Source organism: Anoplophora glabripennis, unplaced genomic scaffold, assembly GCF_000390285.2.
Source record: "Anoplophora glabripennis isolate ALB-LARVAE unplaced genomic scaffold, Agla_2.0 scaffold935, whole genome shotgun sequence".
In the NCBI taxonomy this organism is placed as follows: domain Eukaryota; kingdom Metazoa; phylum Arthropoda; class Insecta; order Coleoptera; family Cerambycidae; genus Anoplophora; species Anoplophora glabripennis.
The window spans coordinates 64,753-80,473 of NW_019417038.1; the positions used below are offsets into that span (position 1 = coordinate 64,753).

General features: G+C 30.8%; 1 protein-coding gene across 1 annotated transcript in view; it reads left to right on the forward strand.

Moving 5' to 3' along the window:
- Window positions 1–1,854: 1,854 nt before the first annotated feature.
- The window catches only part of LOC108914800 (facilitated trehalose transporter Tret1-2 homolog), a 48,179-nt gene continuing 34,312 nt past the window's right edge, over window positions 1,855–15,721 (forward strand). The window contains exon 1 of the mRNA XM_018720689.1: window positions 1,855–1,961. The gene's annotated coding sequence lies outside the window, so the exon portion shown is untranslated. The remainder of the gene's footprint in view (window positions 1,962–15,721) is intronic.

The following is a 15,721-nucleotide window of genomic DNA, read 5'->3' on the forward strand; positions in this document are numbered from 1 at the left end:
CCATACACTCGACCAAGTCAAACACACACGCACAAACGACAATGCACGTCCAACCTCCCTCAGCAAAAAACCTGGATAGTTCACTGGCACACCAGACCGACAGGGAAGGCATTAGGGTGCGCTAGATACATATCGAATAAATTGATCGATGCGAAGCTTCAGATCAGATATGTACATGTTATTGTACATACAATGACGCAGATAGTGAGCTTACTAAAATGTGAAATAGTTGACGCTTCGCCACCATTAGTAAAAATAGCATCTATTAAATATTCGACAATTTTAGATATGCGCCTGTGATCTCGGTAAATGTTGAACGGTCATATTTGTTTTTAAAATAGGTATCAACCGATCGCCGGAGACGATTAACCGCAGTACACTTAGGATTACTCATTATCTTCTACAATCGGTTGCCTTATGAGTAAGAAATTATTATTTTGTTAACTTTAGCTGGTACTTACTATTACGTACAATAACTATATACAGGGTGTACCATTGAAAACTTTGCACCAGGCTTATTTTGAACTACGTTCCAAAATATTAAAATTGCTGCGACACGTCCATTTTGTTTTCGAGGGGACACATTTTAGCGTTAAATACAGACTCGGCAGAACAACCCCCTTCGCGGGAGCGCATTCATCTTTAGAATCTTAAATGGTACTCTAGGTCGAGTGACACCTCATTCGAAAGTGTTTTTAATTCTGGTTGTCATCATGTAATTTTTTCAATTTTAGTTCATCTGTTGTTGAAAAAAAAAAAATACTTATGCTTGGAAATAAAAGATAATTTTATATTAATCATTTAATTAATTGTTTAAAATGCCAAAGGGAAAACTATAAAAAAATGTGTCCTCCTCGAAAACAAAATGGACGTGTCGCGGCAATTTTAATATTTTGGAACGTAGTTCAAAATAAGCCGGGTGCAAAGTTTTCAATGGTACACTCTGTATATATTACATGGTAAGTTCCATGTGAAAAGTTAGGTGAAGAAAAATAGGCAAATGCCCCTTTGATTTTTTAGTACGGTATTCTACAGACGTAATATATCTTAGAAAATTGTTTAAAATCGATATCTTTTTCAGCTATCACTGTGGAATATTCCGACCAATATTCGGTGGTTTATATGCCTTACACTTTCTGAATATTAAGCAGGGAACATATTTTCCATAAGATAATCCGCTGTTTTCGAAACACACCAATCGTTGAACTGTTTGTACACAAATTATATGTTCTCAGCTATTAAAGTTCATATTTTCGCGTGTGCTGTCAGTAGAATCACTGAGGAAGGATCTCGAAACTCTTACATCATAATTTTTAATCGAAATTATTATTAATAATAATAATAATAATAATAATAATAATAATAATAATAATAATAATAATAATAATAATAATAATAATAATAATAATAATAATAATAATTTTTTATGAGAATTGCACCATCGAAGATAAAACGTACGACTCACGTGTAAAGTTTCATTATTTCATTTTAAAGTTACTTGCCTTGCTTATATTTTTAATCAAACCGTGCATGTAATAAAGAAAAAATGACCTTTTTAAACTTGGAGGTATCTTTTTAAACTTGGAAGTATCTACATTGTACTGTAATAATAAAATAACCAAATTCATTATGACAAAAACCTAAATATTAGTATAATTAGTCCAGATTAAATCGCCGCACATTTTTGAGATGATAATATCAAAATAATTCAAACACGAATTGGCTTTCACAACAATCACATTGGGGGTTTCCTATTGGTGGGTCATTAAGTGGCAATCAGACAATTAAGATAATTTTATGTATGCGATATTGAAGATTTTTGTTTGCTAGAGGTTAGAGGAGTTCACAAATTAAATGTCTGATTAACTTCGAGTACAAAATATGGCTCTTTGAGGAGAAACCCAGTGGAGAAGCAGTAAATTTTAAAATATTCAAAGAGCAGCCACGAGCTAACCTTTGAGGTGAGTATCTTAATTATAATTTTTAAAATAAATTTATATAAATTATTAAACTGTACTCTTAAACTTATACGTAACAACTTGAAACTTGTAAGTAAATGGTGCAATTTTAAGATAACTGTGAAAATGGTACAGACTTCCATTTTAATTTATGCGTTCTTTGTATAGAATATGTAGCAATTTAATTTTTTTGGTCATAATTCTTATATTTTTATATGCAACCTTTCAATAACAGAATTATGTGTCTCTCTATCAGAAATAATTAAAAGCTATGTTTTACTGAAGATAAAATATTAATATTGAAGAGGGTAATTGAAAATAGACCGGGAGATATTAGACTGAAGTTCGATGACGTCTTTCTCGTTTATGCCTCTGAGAGTACTGAAAGGTAACCGAGAGACAAGTACAATAAACTAAATTTAAAAGATGGGCTGCGGGACACCTTTGTGAAAATTCAATTTTCCTTTTCAAAAAAATAATATATACAGCGACGTATTTCTCACTTATGTCATGTTCATAAGTTGAAGAGAAGTATCGATTTTATCATAACATTTTTTTGGCATAAGTGTCGCAAGGGACCTAAAAATGGAAAACTTTGTAAGAAAATGTGAAAAAAAATCTTTATTTGTCTACCAATTTCTCATTAATGCCAATTAGATATATGACATTATTATATTCGAAAAGCTCATAAAAAACATTGGCATAAGTCCTACTAAGGACTAAAGAAAATAGGACTTTGGAAAAGCTGCGGAAAATTTTTCGTTTTGGTCAACGTTTTTCTCATGAATAAATTATAGCTTATTGCAAAGAAAAAAGTGAAAGTATTCATTTTTTTAAAGGGCATAAGTCCTTGGTGAGGACTATATGCTAAAAAATTTTTGAAAAGTTGTAGGAAAATTCATGAAAATTGTTACGTCTTTCTCGCTTATGCCATTTTGCATGTACGTAGAAAACTACATTATAAAGTAATATAAATGTAGGCATAAGTCCACATTGGATTTTCATGTTGTAAATTATTTTGAATTTTAATACGAGTCAGGTCGACAAAGTTGAAAAATAATAGAAAATTGCCACAATTTTCTCGTTTATGTCGTTTCGTACACGATTAGAAAATATTATTAAAAGCCATTTTCAAGAGTGGCATGAATACCACAAGGTACCGTCGTATGTAAAATTTTTTAAAAAGTTTATTTCATCGCCTGCGCAATTTTCGACATACTTCTACTTACTTGCATTTAGCGTATTTTTAATTTTGTAAATATAAGTAATTCATGCGTTTAATGTAATTTAATTCTTAATAAACAATTTTTTCTTTGCAGTAACGCATTTAAAGATATTGAAAAATTCGTTTGCCAAATGTACTCAACAAAAAAAATTGATTAAACCACTTTCAATATGTAGATGAAGCACGACTTCAGTTATTTATAAAAACCTACGGCACGGTGGAAGTAAATGAACACTTCAAAAAACAATTATTGAATTTTGATGCTTGTTCATTGCCCCCCTGCCGCAGAGTGTGCTCATTTGGACAAAATTCTGCCGACATCGACAGTACAATACTAAACCGATCTTCATGAACATTTTTTTACATGTTTCTTATACCTTGAAAAATGACCTATGGGTGCGATAAATTTAATTTGTGACCTTTTGACCTTGATAAAATTCGAATTCGTGGGACACCCAGCCTGTTGTGCATGCATAAAATACGTTCTTAAAATAACCTCACAGACATTTTGGACCATACAATGTTCACGAAAAATTGTTCAAATATCCTTGCCTTCATTGGTACGGTATATCATCCTTGCTTTAACTGATCGGGTATATCATCCTTGCCTTTGGTGGTCGGGTATATCATATCGTTTCCTTATAATTTTTTAGTTTTATCCTACGAATATAAAGCATTTAACGTGTAAAATAGGCTTTTGACATTCAAATGACCTTGAAGCATGGAGGTTATGTTGAGGTATGAACGTAGAGTCGCAGCTGGCTGATATCGTTTCATAATAATTTTTGATGAATTCAAACCTTATCTTATGAATATACAGTATTTAACCTACAAAATACGCCTTTGACCTTAAAATGACCTTTGTGATATGGCTTGAAGTCACAAAGATAATAAGAACTCAGAAAAAAACTTTGAATAATTTTCCGTGAGCATTGTATGGTCCAAAATGTCTGTGAAGTTATTTTAAAAACGTATTTTAAGCACAACAGGTTGGGTGTCCCACGAATTCGAATTTTATCAAGGTCAAAAGGTCACAAATTACATTTATCGCACCCATAGGTCATTTTACAAGGTATAACAAACTTGCAAAAAAAATTTTCATGACAATCGGTTTAGTCTTGTACTGTCGCTAATAATATACTAATGCTTCCTCAAAAACTTTGAATTACTAATTTTTAAATATAATTAACACAGACAATAACACTTAAAGTAAAACAGATTTTTATCAACTTAAAATTAAAGCATATCAAAAATATGAGTTTTTTCGGTTTTATGATTTTTCACATTTTCAAATTTCAAACAATTTTATCTTCAGCTCTTGATGAACGAAAATATATTTTTTTTTATTTTAAATTTTTTATTCCTTTTTATAGTTAGAAATATTCATTTTATATATATATTTTAAATTTTTTATTCCTTTTTATAGTTAGAAATATTCATTTTATATATATATATATATCTTCTCCGACAGTTGCATTATTTATGATACATTTTTTAGATTAATTTAAGTATATCGAAAATTGCGAAGGCGAGGAAATAACCGCAATTTTTAATTTTTGAAAACTTTTAAAAAAATTTTACATACGACGTGACATTCATGCCACTCTTGAAAGTGGCTTTTAATAATATTTTCTACTCGTGTACGAAACGGCATAAACGAGAAAATTGTGACAATTTTCTATTATTTTTCTACTTTGTTGACCTGACTCGTATTAAAATTCAAAATAATTTACTTAATGAAAAAATTAATGAAAATCCAATGTGGACTTATGCCTACATTTATATGACTTTATAATGCAGTTTCCTAAGTGCATGCAAAATGGCATAAGCGAGAAAGACGTAAAAATTCTCATGAATTTTCCTACAACTTTGGGACTTATGCCTTCATATTGGACCCATAGAGGAGTTATGCCTACTTGACACAGTACATTATTTATAGTAAGTATGATAAATTTTCAACGGCATAAATGAGAAAGTTATAAAATGAAAATAAAAATTTTCCGCAGCTTTTCCAAAGCTCTATTTGCTTTAGTCCTTAGTAGGACTTATGCCAATATTTTTATGAGCTTTTCGAATATAATAATGTCAAATTTCTAATTGGCATTAATGAGAAATTGGTAGACAAATAAAGATGTTTTTCACATTTTCTTACAAAGTTTTCCATTAAGGTGTCCCGCAGTCCATCTTTTAAATTTAGTTTATTATACTTGTCTCTCGGTTACCTTTCAGTACTCTCAGAGGCATAAACGAGAAAGACGTCGTCGAACTTCAGTCTAATATCTCCCGATCTAAAATGCATGCCATAATGACGCCCTCGTGCAACTCCAAAACATTTATAAAATTGCCGTTGTATAAACTCATTCGGAGATTTTAAAAAATATTGTGTTTTGATGACTAAAGTTTTTTTGTGTGATTTTAGTAATCATGCCAATGCAATATTACATACAAATTAATTTAGCTATCTCTAAATGCCATTATTTTTAAAAAATTTCTAAAACCCTAACAAATGCAGGGGGTAAAGGGTAAAGTTGCACAATTTAAATGAATAATAATTTTCCGAGGAGATATCGAGATCTAATTAATTTGATGATGTGTTTTACAAAGGCAAACTCGTCTTTTTTTTAAAACTTTTACAATTTTAATTTTAATGTAAGTTCATTTTTTTTTAAATTCGTTATTTATAAGTTAACTTATGAATGGTTGTGGATAGAGATTTAACAATTTGAAAAAATACAAAAAAATCACTTCTTTCCAAAGCAAAAAGTGGGAATATTGAAATATTTAAGAAACTTAAAATAAAAACATTTTAGAAAATATCTTTTCATATACATTTTTCTGGAATAATACTCAATGATTATTATTAAATTAACACATTTTAACAAAATTTGATATATTCCAGGTCGGAATGTTCTCGAACATCAAATTAGTCGAGCTCAAACACAAATAGTTAATAAAATATAGTAATTTCTTTAGAAAAGCAAAAAGAAATTTAAAGCGTTTTTTCTCCAACAAAGTAACGTAAAAGAACGAGCTCAAAAAAAAAATTATTTTGAAAATTTGGTTGTGGGAAGAACTTCAGAGTTCATGTTTGAGTCTGAATCTTCTGAGTACTTACTATTTTATTCGCAACACGCTCTTGATCTTTATCAACTTCATCTGAAAATGAAACGTCACAATGAAATTTAATGGCGTATTTGAATAAAAAAGGAAAATTAGTTTTAAGAATATTTTTTTTTTTGGAACGAGTAACTACATAAGATATCTAAAAATAAAGTTTAAAGTACTTAACAGACACTAAACTTGGCATCAACAATTTAGTTCAGTAGCTTCTTGTAATAAAAGAATAAAGTAAACTGTAAACTAGGTCCAAGTTTGTAATATCAACATACGCTATTCACATTTCCAGACATAAACACTATAAATTTCATTACTTCTGAATAATGTCGTTGAAAAAGTTAACAATACTAGGGTCACTCCGAAATTAATGAACAGTTTTGGACAAAAGATGTTTACGTCAAAAGAATGCGAGCTGTCGATTATTTAAGGTCACAACTACGTACATATTACATTTTATCAAGATTTTAATTCTACTATTTCCAAAAAAACAGCTCTATAAAAATCTCGCGGACAGGAAAGTGTTGGTTATAGACATATTTTTTTAACCTCCCAAAACTATAAACTTTGGTCTAAAGAAACGATGGTATGGTCAAGTTTATATATCGTTGACAAATCATTGAAGCAACAAAGGATTGTCTATAACGGTCTAAAGAGAAACAGAGGCGAATTTTCTCAAGATGAACTGCAATACTGACGCGCTCCAAGACCCGAATGTATACAGTATCTCAGTACATGTGGTAAAGTATACAGTGTGGAACAGCCAAATGGAATAAATTCAGAATGCCAGTTATATGCATATCTATAAAAAATCCCGTCGATTTTTGATTCTGTGAAGTGACATCTTGAGCGTAAAAATTTCATCCCTAAACTCAAATTTTTTAATGGGAAGTGGCTTGTGATACCTCATTTAAAAGGTCTTTTTGTTCTCTATTCAAAATGTTATGGTTTTCATATTTATTGCAAAAATTAACGATCTACTTGACGAAATTCGCTACACAAACAAAAACTTACAGCGTTTTGTCCTTGCAGGCTAGCAAAAACAATTTTAGTGTTCTTTTTCAACATTATCAACTAAAAAGAAGATATGAAAACTTAAAAAAATCTTCATAGCCAGTTTTATTGAAAACGCCGTAGCTGCTTGCTATTTAATTGACAGCGATGAATAGTTGTCAGTGTTTTGCGTATTGTTTAAAGTTTTGGGAGATGGTTGGTTGCGGAGATAGAATGTGATCACACAAGTTCCTCGTCTATTTCAAGAAAAATTTCCTTATTTGCCCCCTATATCCCAAAATACAATTAGCAAAATTGGAAAAATTGCGAAGATGCACATATTCAGATAAAGAAAGGAAGCTTCCAATGCAATGAGTAACGGTACCAAATTATATGTACTGCTTGATTTTGAAAAAAACCCACATAGTTCAGGTCGACAAGCAGCTTCAGCATTCCTCGATTGTAAATGAATAAAATTCCCTATAAACTGACCCCAACTCATGAGCTTAATGAGGACGATTTTGATAACAATGTTATCCAACTAGAAAATGTTTTGTTTTCTGATGAGTCCACTGTTATTCTTCTTGGCCATGTGAATCGTCAAAGTGGTCGCTACTGGGTTAATGAAAATCCTCACTCGATGAGAGAATTACATATGCAAAACCCTGAAAAGGTTAATGTTTGGGTAGAGATAATTGGAGACCATGTCATTGGTCCTTTTTCGTTGATGGTGATCTGAATGGAGATGTGACAATGTGACATTATGGTTCTAGCAAGATGGGGCACCCCCACATTACCGAATTAATGTCCGGCAAAAGCTTGACTTAACATTCCCAGATCGGTGGACAGGGAGGCGAGGTTCGCTAGAATGTCCAGCACCTTCTCCTGATCTTACACCCTTAGATTTCTTTCTATGGGGATATGTGAGAAGTGATTACCAAAACTAAGCCACGCGATATAGGTGAGCTGAAAAGAAAAATAACGATTGAGGTTAGGTCGATCACGCTTGGAAACCGTTAGAAGACATTATTATTTGCGATTAGAATACTACCACGACGTGCAAGGCACTTATTTTGAACATCTACATTGAAATAGTTTTTTTTAGTTTGCTGTAGCAAACAGATGAATTAATTTTTTAGATAATAAAGATGCAAGACCATGGCATTTTTAATAAAGTATGAAAAGATCTTTCAAATAAGGTATGACAAGCCCCTACTTTAAAAATTTAGAGTTTGCAACTGTCATTCGAAGGTTGTTGAATTTAGGGATGAAATTTTTACGTTGCAAAATATCATTTCAGAATCCAAAATCGCCATGTCTTGGGATTTTTTATAAATATGGACAATAATTGAGACACTAAATTTATTCTATTTGGTTATACCACATTGTTCATGAAATAAATAAGGAGACACCTTATCACGATGTGTTACGCGAAAAATGAGCAGTTGCAAACCATAGAGAAGATACATAGCATAGCATAGAGCAGATACAGGGCACTCAATAGTCCTAAGAAATATCAGAATTCTAGCGAGAGAGAGAGAGAGAGCATATTTTGGCTAAGATTCACAAAGCAGAAATCTAGAAAATTTGAGACAATTTCATTCGAAATCTGAACCATTTTTAAATTATATATCTATATATTCAACAGTTTCATATCACTGAGTAGATGCTATAAGATTGATACAATTTATATGTTATCAGGATCATCATTCAATTCAGTTTATAATACTAATACGATTATTATCAGAGTATTCCCATATATATTTCTCCTCTGTAATTTGTTGTTTCTTTACGTATATATCCAATTTAAATTTTTTTTTTGTTATATAATAGACCTTGAGCTGAATAATTATATTTCAAATTCAGTGAACCTACAAATCCAATTTGTAAAATTAAGAGATAAGAGCATTTAATAATTGCATGGTGCATTCGGAATATTATATAAATAATCGGAATATTTTATTCTTCCAATGCAATTATAATTATATACGTAAATACATGAGTTAACTAATTAAAGTTAGTTCTACCTGAACGGTATAGAAACTGAGACAGGTATTAACACAGTTACACAACAAATTAGCATTAGAAACTGGATATTTCTAGTTTTTGTTCATGGTGTTTTCGTTTTTTTAAATTAATGAGGTATTTTGGGTGGCGAAGTTTAACCAACTTGTTAAAGCAATTTTCACGGTTCGAATATTTTTATAATTGGATCATTTCAAAATTCTGTTTTCTTTCTTTTATTGCTTTGAGGATGACAACACGTTTATTACTTATACATGGTGAATCAGATTTAATATCCAAATTGGGTATCCTAACCAAGCTCCCTTGTTTCATAAATATTTTATTATAAAATTTTATTTAAAATACTTTGGATAAAAGTTCAATTCAATTTTGTCAGTGAATCGGCCATCCAAAACTTTTCCTACTAATCTAAAGTATATTCTATTTGAAATATATGTACATTTGACCATTTTATACTGTTGGAAGAGGTACTTAGCTATACAAGGTGATTCAGTCATAATGTCTTTAATTTTAACCACGTATTTGGAAGGCTTAGTAAAGACATAAAATCGAAAAAAAATTACTCGACCTTTTAAAACATAAGCAAATTGCCCCTTAACTTCCCCATTCGTTGAAGCGAACAGTTGATTTCCCCAGTCGTCTTGAATTTTGCAATTGGTTTCAATATCAAAATGCAGCAGATCCCAATTTTATTAACAAATGAGTGTTGCTTTAGCCATACTGGCATTTTAAATAGTTACGTACCATACTACTCTTTGAAAAGCAATAAGTCATATGAACTACAAACTGAATAATTCATTGAACATGATTCTAGAAACTCATATTCAGTTACGAGTATAAAACTACTAAATTGCAATAACCTAACATTCGAAAACAATTAGTATCTTTATTATACATTTGTTGTTTCATCAAATAAATAATACTTGTTAATATATTAAATGTAAGGAAATATATTATTCATTCACGTTCACTACGCATTAAAAACCCAATAAAAACTAGGTTACTGACCGAATAATACGGTAGGTCAAGATTCACTCTCGATAAACATTTGTGGGCTCAGTGCTCAGAAATGATCCTTTTATCTTAAAATTAATCAAAGATTCACTCTTTAAAGTTTGTACAAGTACTTAATAAACACCCTGTATGTATTACGTCATATTACATGTTAGTGGGGAAGTACTTAAAAGTTAGGGTATCATAATTTGGCATCGGTTTCCCGGTACATTACATTTTACGCAAAGATAATTTTATTACGACTAAATTTTTAAATATGAAAAATTGGAGAGGTTATCCTATTTGACCTAGGCACCATGCCGTACCAGCTCCAGACAAAAAAGAATGCTTTGTTAAAGACTGGTCCAAAATAGAATAAAAAAAAACCGCTACATTAAATTTGTTAACTACTATTAAAATCACATCGTTTTTTAAATATCTTTAATAACATATTTATTCCATTACCAATTAAGCATGTTTGTAAATACTTATAGGATTTAATAGCTTCTTTCCTTAGATTTGCTGTCATTTGAGTTAGCTTATTTATAAATTAAATTCACGAATGAATATTGTGACGGTTTTAGTAGAATATTTTTTAAATATCTAAACGTTTATTTAAAATAATAGTGTAATACATAATAAGCAATTTACATGACGAGAGTGGATATAGACCCTGTAAGTTATGATTTTTTTTTCTGTATGGAGGTAAACAAGTCTTTGTGTTGACTTCTACCTGTTCTTAAAAATTTGCTATAAAATATGATCCTATCCTCTTTGTAAAAAGAAATTAACCTTGTCTACGATTCTTATTGTTAGAACTATGATTTTAAAACAGCTTCCTGGAGAGAAATTGAAACTCACAAGATAAGACGATATTTTGAAAAATGTAATTTTTTTACTGCTTCCTGATTTATTTAAACAGCTACACACAAATTTTAAGGCCATTTTCTTTCTCTATTCTCAAACAGGAATCAAATTTTCAGTTCCGATATTTCGTCTTTTATCAACTATTTACAAGAAAGACACGACGACTGATAAGTATTGCAATTTTTTTAAGATAACTTTTTATCTTTTATCTAAATCCGTCCACTAAAAAAAGATAAACAAAAATATAATAGATAAAGATAATCATGCTTCATTTATATCATTACGACATAAAGCATAACAATGACAATTTAAGCATCGATTCATTTTGGTTGAAAAATTATGGTTCAGAGAGATTCAGAATGGCTGAAGTGTTGCTTTGTAGAAATATTTCATATGGTGGTGACTTATTTTATTGCCACGGTGAGCAACACTGACACTTAATCATTGTATTAGGACAACTTATAAAACCATTGCTGTCACTATATTTGATTTAACTGACATCTTAGTTAATCTCACTTAAATGACCAGTCAGAATCAGCATCCAGAATTACTGAGATTAGTTAAGACCTCAGGAAAATAAAACAGGTTTATGGTGAGTTTATAAAAAGGTCATAGTCCTGACTAGTCCGTGGTCTTAAACCGATTTCAGTGTTCACATTTATAAAAGTCCTAACCTAGTCTTAGTTCCAAAGAGGTCCTAAGACCTGACCTTAAAGGTTCCTATCTTTTAACTTCTTAGGATTGAGACTAATACCAAGACATGCGCAAAAAGTTGTCATTGAGTGTCCAGTTTTTAAGATTAAGTTAACACCAAATGTTTATAAACTAAGTAAAAATATTACCATCGAGACTAAGTTTCAAGTTAAGATTAAGCTAAGATATTTTTATAAACTCATTATTAAACACTGAAAAAATCAATTGAGATAATATTTTCAACGATAGAGTTTTTATACCTTGTGTAACCTTTATGCATGACGTCACCTTCAATAATTCTGGACGTCTATTGTATTAAACAACACCGTTACAAGACATTACTGATTAGATGAAAGGTATATTAATCTTATATACATATATTTGAACTTTGTTTAAACTGGATTCAAAAAGTCAGAATTGGGTTTGAATACTATATATTACATAATATACTTGTGTCTTAGTAAATGTTTTCAACCGTTTTGTTAAAAATTTAAATTGGATTTATTGATATTACTTAGTTTTTGCATTAAATTTCTAGGGACAGACCATATAAATGCACCTCAAAATGATAATCTGTATGACTAAGTTATTTTAGTAGTTTAGTTAGTAGTTAACTAAAGAAGATTTTTGAAAATAGTATTTTTACATTTTTGTATGCACATATTTATAAAGTGGGCGGCAAAAGCGTGGAATAGACTAATTTCCTTCGGATATAAAAATATTTTATAACCATGCCCGCACTGCTCAATTTTTAATTCATCTTTTGATTTACTGATACACACGACGACGTTGTTGTTTAAGTCGAGACGGTATTTTCTTTTTCAAATTTTGAAAGACTACATTTTTTAAGTACAGTGATGTAAAAGTTACAATGTGTAATACAAAGTATCCTGTAAATATATGTACAATGAAGGGCCATAGAAATTGCTTCGTTTGGCCGCTCCGTGGCCTCAAAAAATTGAATTTTATTATGCGTTAATCGATTTTCATTATCTTCTGCTTTTAATTGACACATTTTGGTTACAACTGGTAGAAAATCGATGTATGGTGAAAATATCCGTCCACAATTTTATTTTCGTTTATGCAGTAATGACAAATATTTTTTAGTCGATAGCTGATATTATTTGGAAATTTTTTATCTCGTTTACAATGTTCGTTACATTTAGATAAAAAAAATATTTAAACACATATCTTGCCACTCATATTACAGTACTTCATAAATTGCTAGTTGGCACTGATTTTGTATTTGTCTATGATTTGAATTTGATTTTTAAAAGTCATTATACCTGTCAATTATTGATGAGTATTTAATACGATAAGATTTTTATCACATTTTATTTCATTTTTCAACGTGAATGGACATATACGATGAACAAGTAGATATGTTCTTGGTTTACGGGTTTTGTCAAGGCAAATGGTCAGAGTCTACTCAGAAAGATATCCTAATGGCTGTGCGCCCAACGATCAAACATTTGCAAATTAAAGATGCTTTCGTGAAGCTTTCAACGGAAAAATTAAGTTTTAGTATAGCACTGCAGAGGTAGCAGAACAAATTTTGGATAGGATTGAGGAAAATCCCAAAATGAGTACTAGATACCTAAAATATGGAGTTCCTAAAAATACTGTTTACAGAGTTTTAAATTAACAGTTATTATTTTCTTATCATTTAATATGGTGCAAGATCGTTTACACATAGGTCCAGAAATGGAAATAACTTTCTGCCTGTTTGTATGGGAAACAAATTCGCAATATAAATATAGAAAAAACCATTTTATTTACTGATTCGTATTACTTACAAGCTTTGGCATAATTTCCACAATGAGCATGTCTACGCTGATAACAATTCTCATGCTGTTAACCTCTTATTAACATGAATTGAAAATTATTATTTTGGCCAGAGTCATTGGTAATTTTATTATATGCCTTCTTGTATTAAAGAGGTTCAATGGAGAAAACTATCTTAATTTTTTTAAATCGCACCTTACCATATTTATTAGAAGACCTACCGTTGTCACTCAAAGTAAGAAGTTGGAAAATGAATATTGCCCATAATTTCTAAAGGGTTACTTTGATCAACTTGAAATTTGGGGGATCAAAGCAACTCATTCAAATGTATCTTTGTACATTTAAAATTGAATCAAATATTTTTTATTATACAAGGACGGTCGAAATTATGTTCTAAAATTTACGCAACTTTGACAGAGCTGTCAAATTTGACATTTCGCTCTCGCAGGCAGATCCTTTTCTACAAAAAAGGTATACTTCATGACTTATGAAAAAATGAACGGTTGTCAAGGTAATTAAATTTTTATATACTGTGTATAGCCACAATCGGCGACACAACGCAACAGAAAAAAGTTAAAAATGAAACATGGATTAAAAGAGGTTACTTCAGTAAATGCTCGATATGTCCTCCATCTAGTTCAGTGCACTTCCTTATTCTTTTAAGATTATTTTGTTGCATGAAAACCCTCATTTAGTCATTCAAGGCAAACACCAGCAAAGATTTATAGTTAATGTATGGGCAGGAATAATCGATAACCAATTAATAGGCCCCTTTTTCTTACCGGATAGATTAATCGGTGCCCGATATTTGAACTTTTTACAACACGATCTAAATCTACTACTAGAAATTGTGTCATTGCAAACAAGACATGAGATGTATTTCATGCATGATGGGGCACCGTCCCACTTCAGTCGTGAAGTTAGAAATTACCTTAACGCAACATTTGGTGATAGGTGGATTGAGCGAGGCGGACCACACTTATGGGCACCTAGGTCACCAGATCTTAACCCCCTTGACTTCTTCTTGTGGGGTTACCTAAAAGAATTGGTGTATTCAACTCCGGTTTATACAAGAGAATAGTTGATGGCAAGAATAAAACATCATTGTAATGAAATTAAACAGAATCCACAAATGCAATTTAGAGAGAGAAATTTCAAGTTAATCAAAGTAACCCTTTAGAAATTATGGGCAATATTCATTTTTCAACTTCTTACTTTGAGTGACAATAACTCCTAGGTAAAAAGTTTATATGAAGTACTAGCACTCGTTTGATCTGCTCTATATAACCCTTTATTTTTTCCCCGTAGTTACCAGACACCCTGTATATATTCTGGATTTAGCAAAGTTTTGATGGTTGGGCACATACAAATATAAAATCAGTGCTAATCTTAACAATTAGTATTGTAGTGGAAAGGGTGCAAAGATATGTAGACATTTAAATAACGTGTTTTGTAGATAAACTGTTCATCTAATGAAAATTGTACAACAGACAGCAAATAATATGAGCTATCAACTGAAAATTAGGCTAGCTATTATTTTAAATTAATTGTTCAAACTGACTGCCACCCGCTTCTTAACAATATCTATCTCTTTCCATTTTCAAATTCTTGCCTGTGATAGTCTCTCTTTTAATTGAACTAAATCAACAGAGTTTTCTTTATACCTTTGACTTTTAACATATCTTCACAGAAAAAAATCGAGTAGTGTCAGATCACAGAAGCGTGCAGGCTATTCTGTGGCACATTTTCTAAATATCCACCGATTACTGAAAACATTAAATATTTCCGAACTGGTACAGCAAAATCCCGTTGATCCCACAGAGTGTTGCTAAGAACGTCATAATCATCAGGATGTACTCATGTTTATATATGTTTATAACACTTCATTAGTGTTAAAAATTACTCAAAGGATCGTCGCTCATAGTTTTTAGATGCACTTAATTACTTTCCTGTAGGTACATAAAATAAATTTTTATTATTAAAACTTTTTATAATAATTTACTATTTAATTATACAAGGTTTTCGTCACAAACTGAATGTCAAACTGCATATACTGAAGTAGAAGATT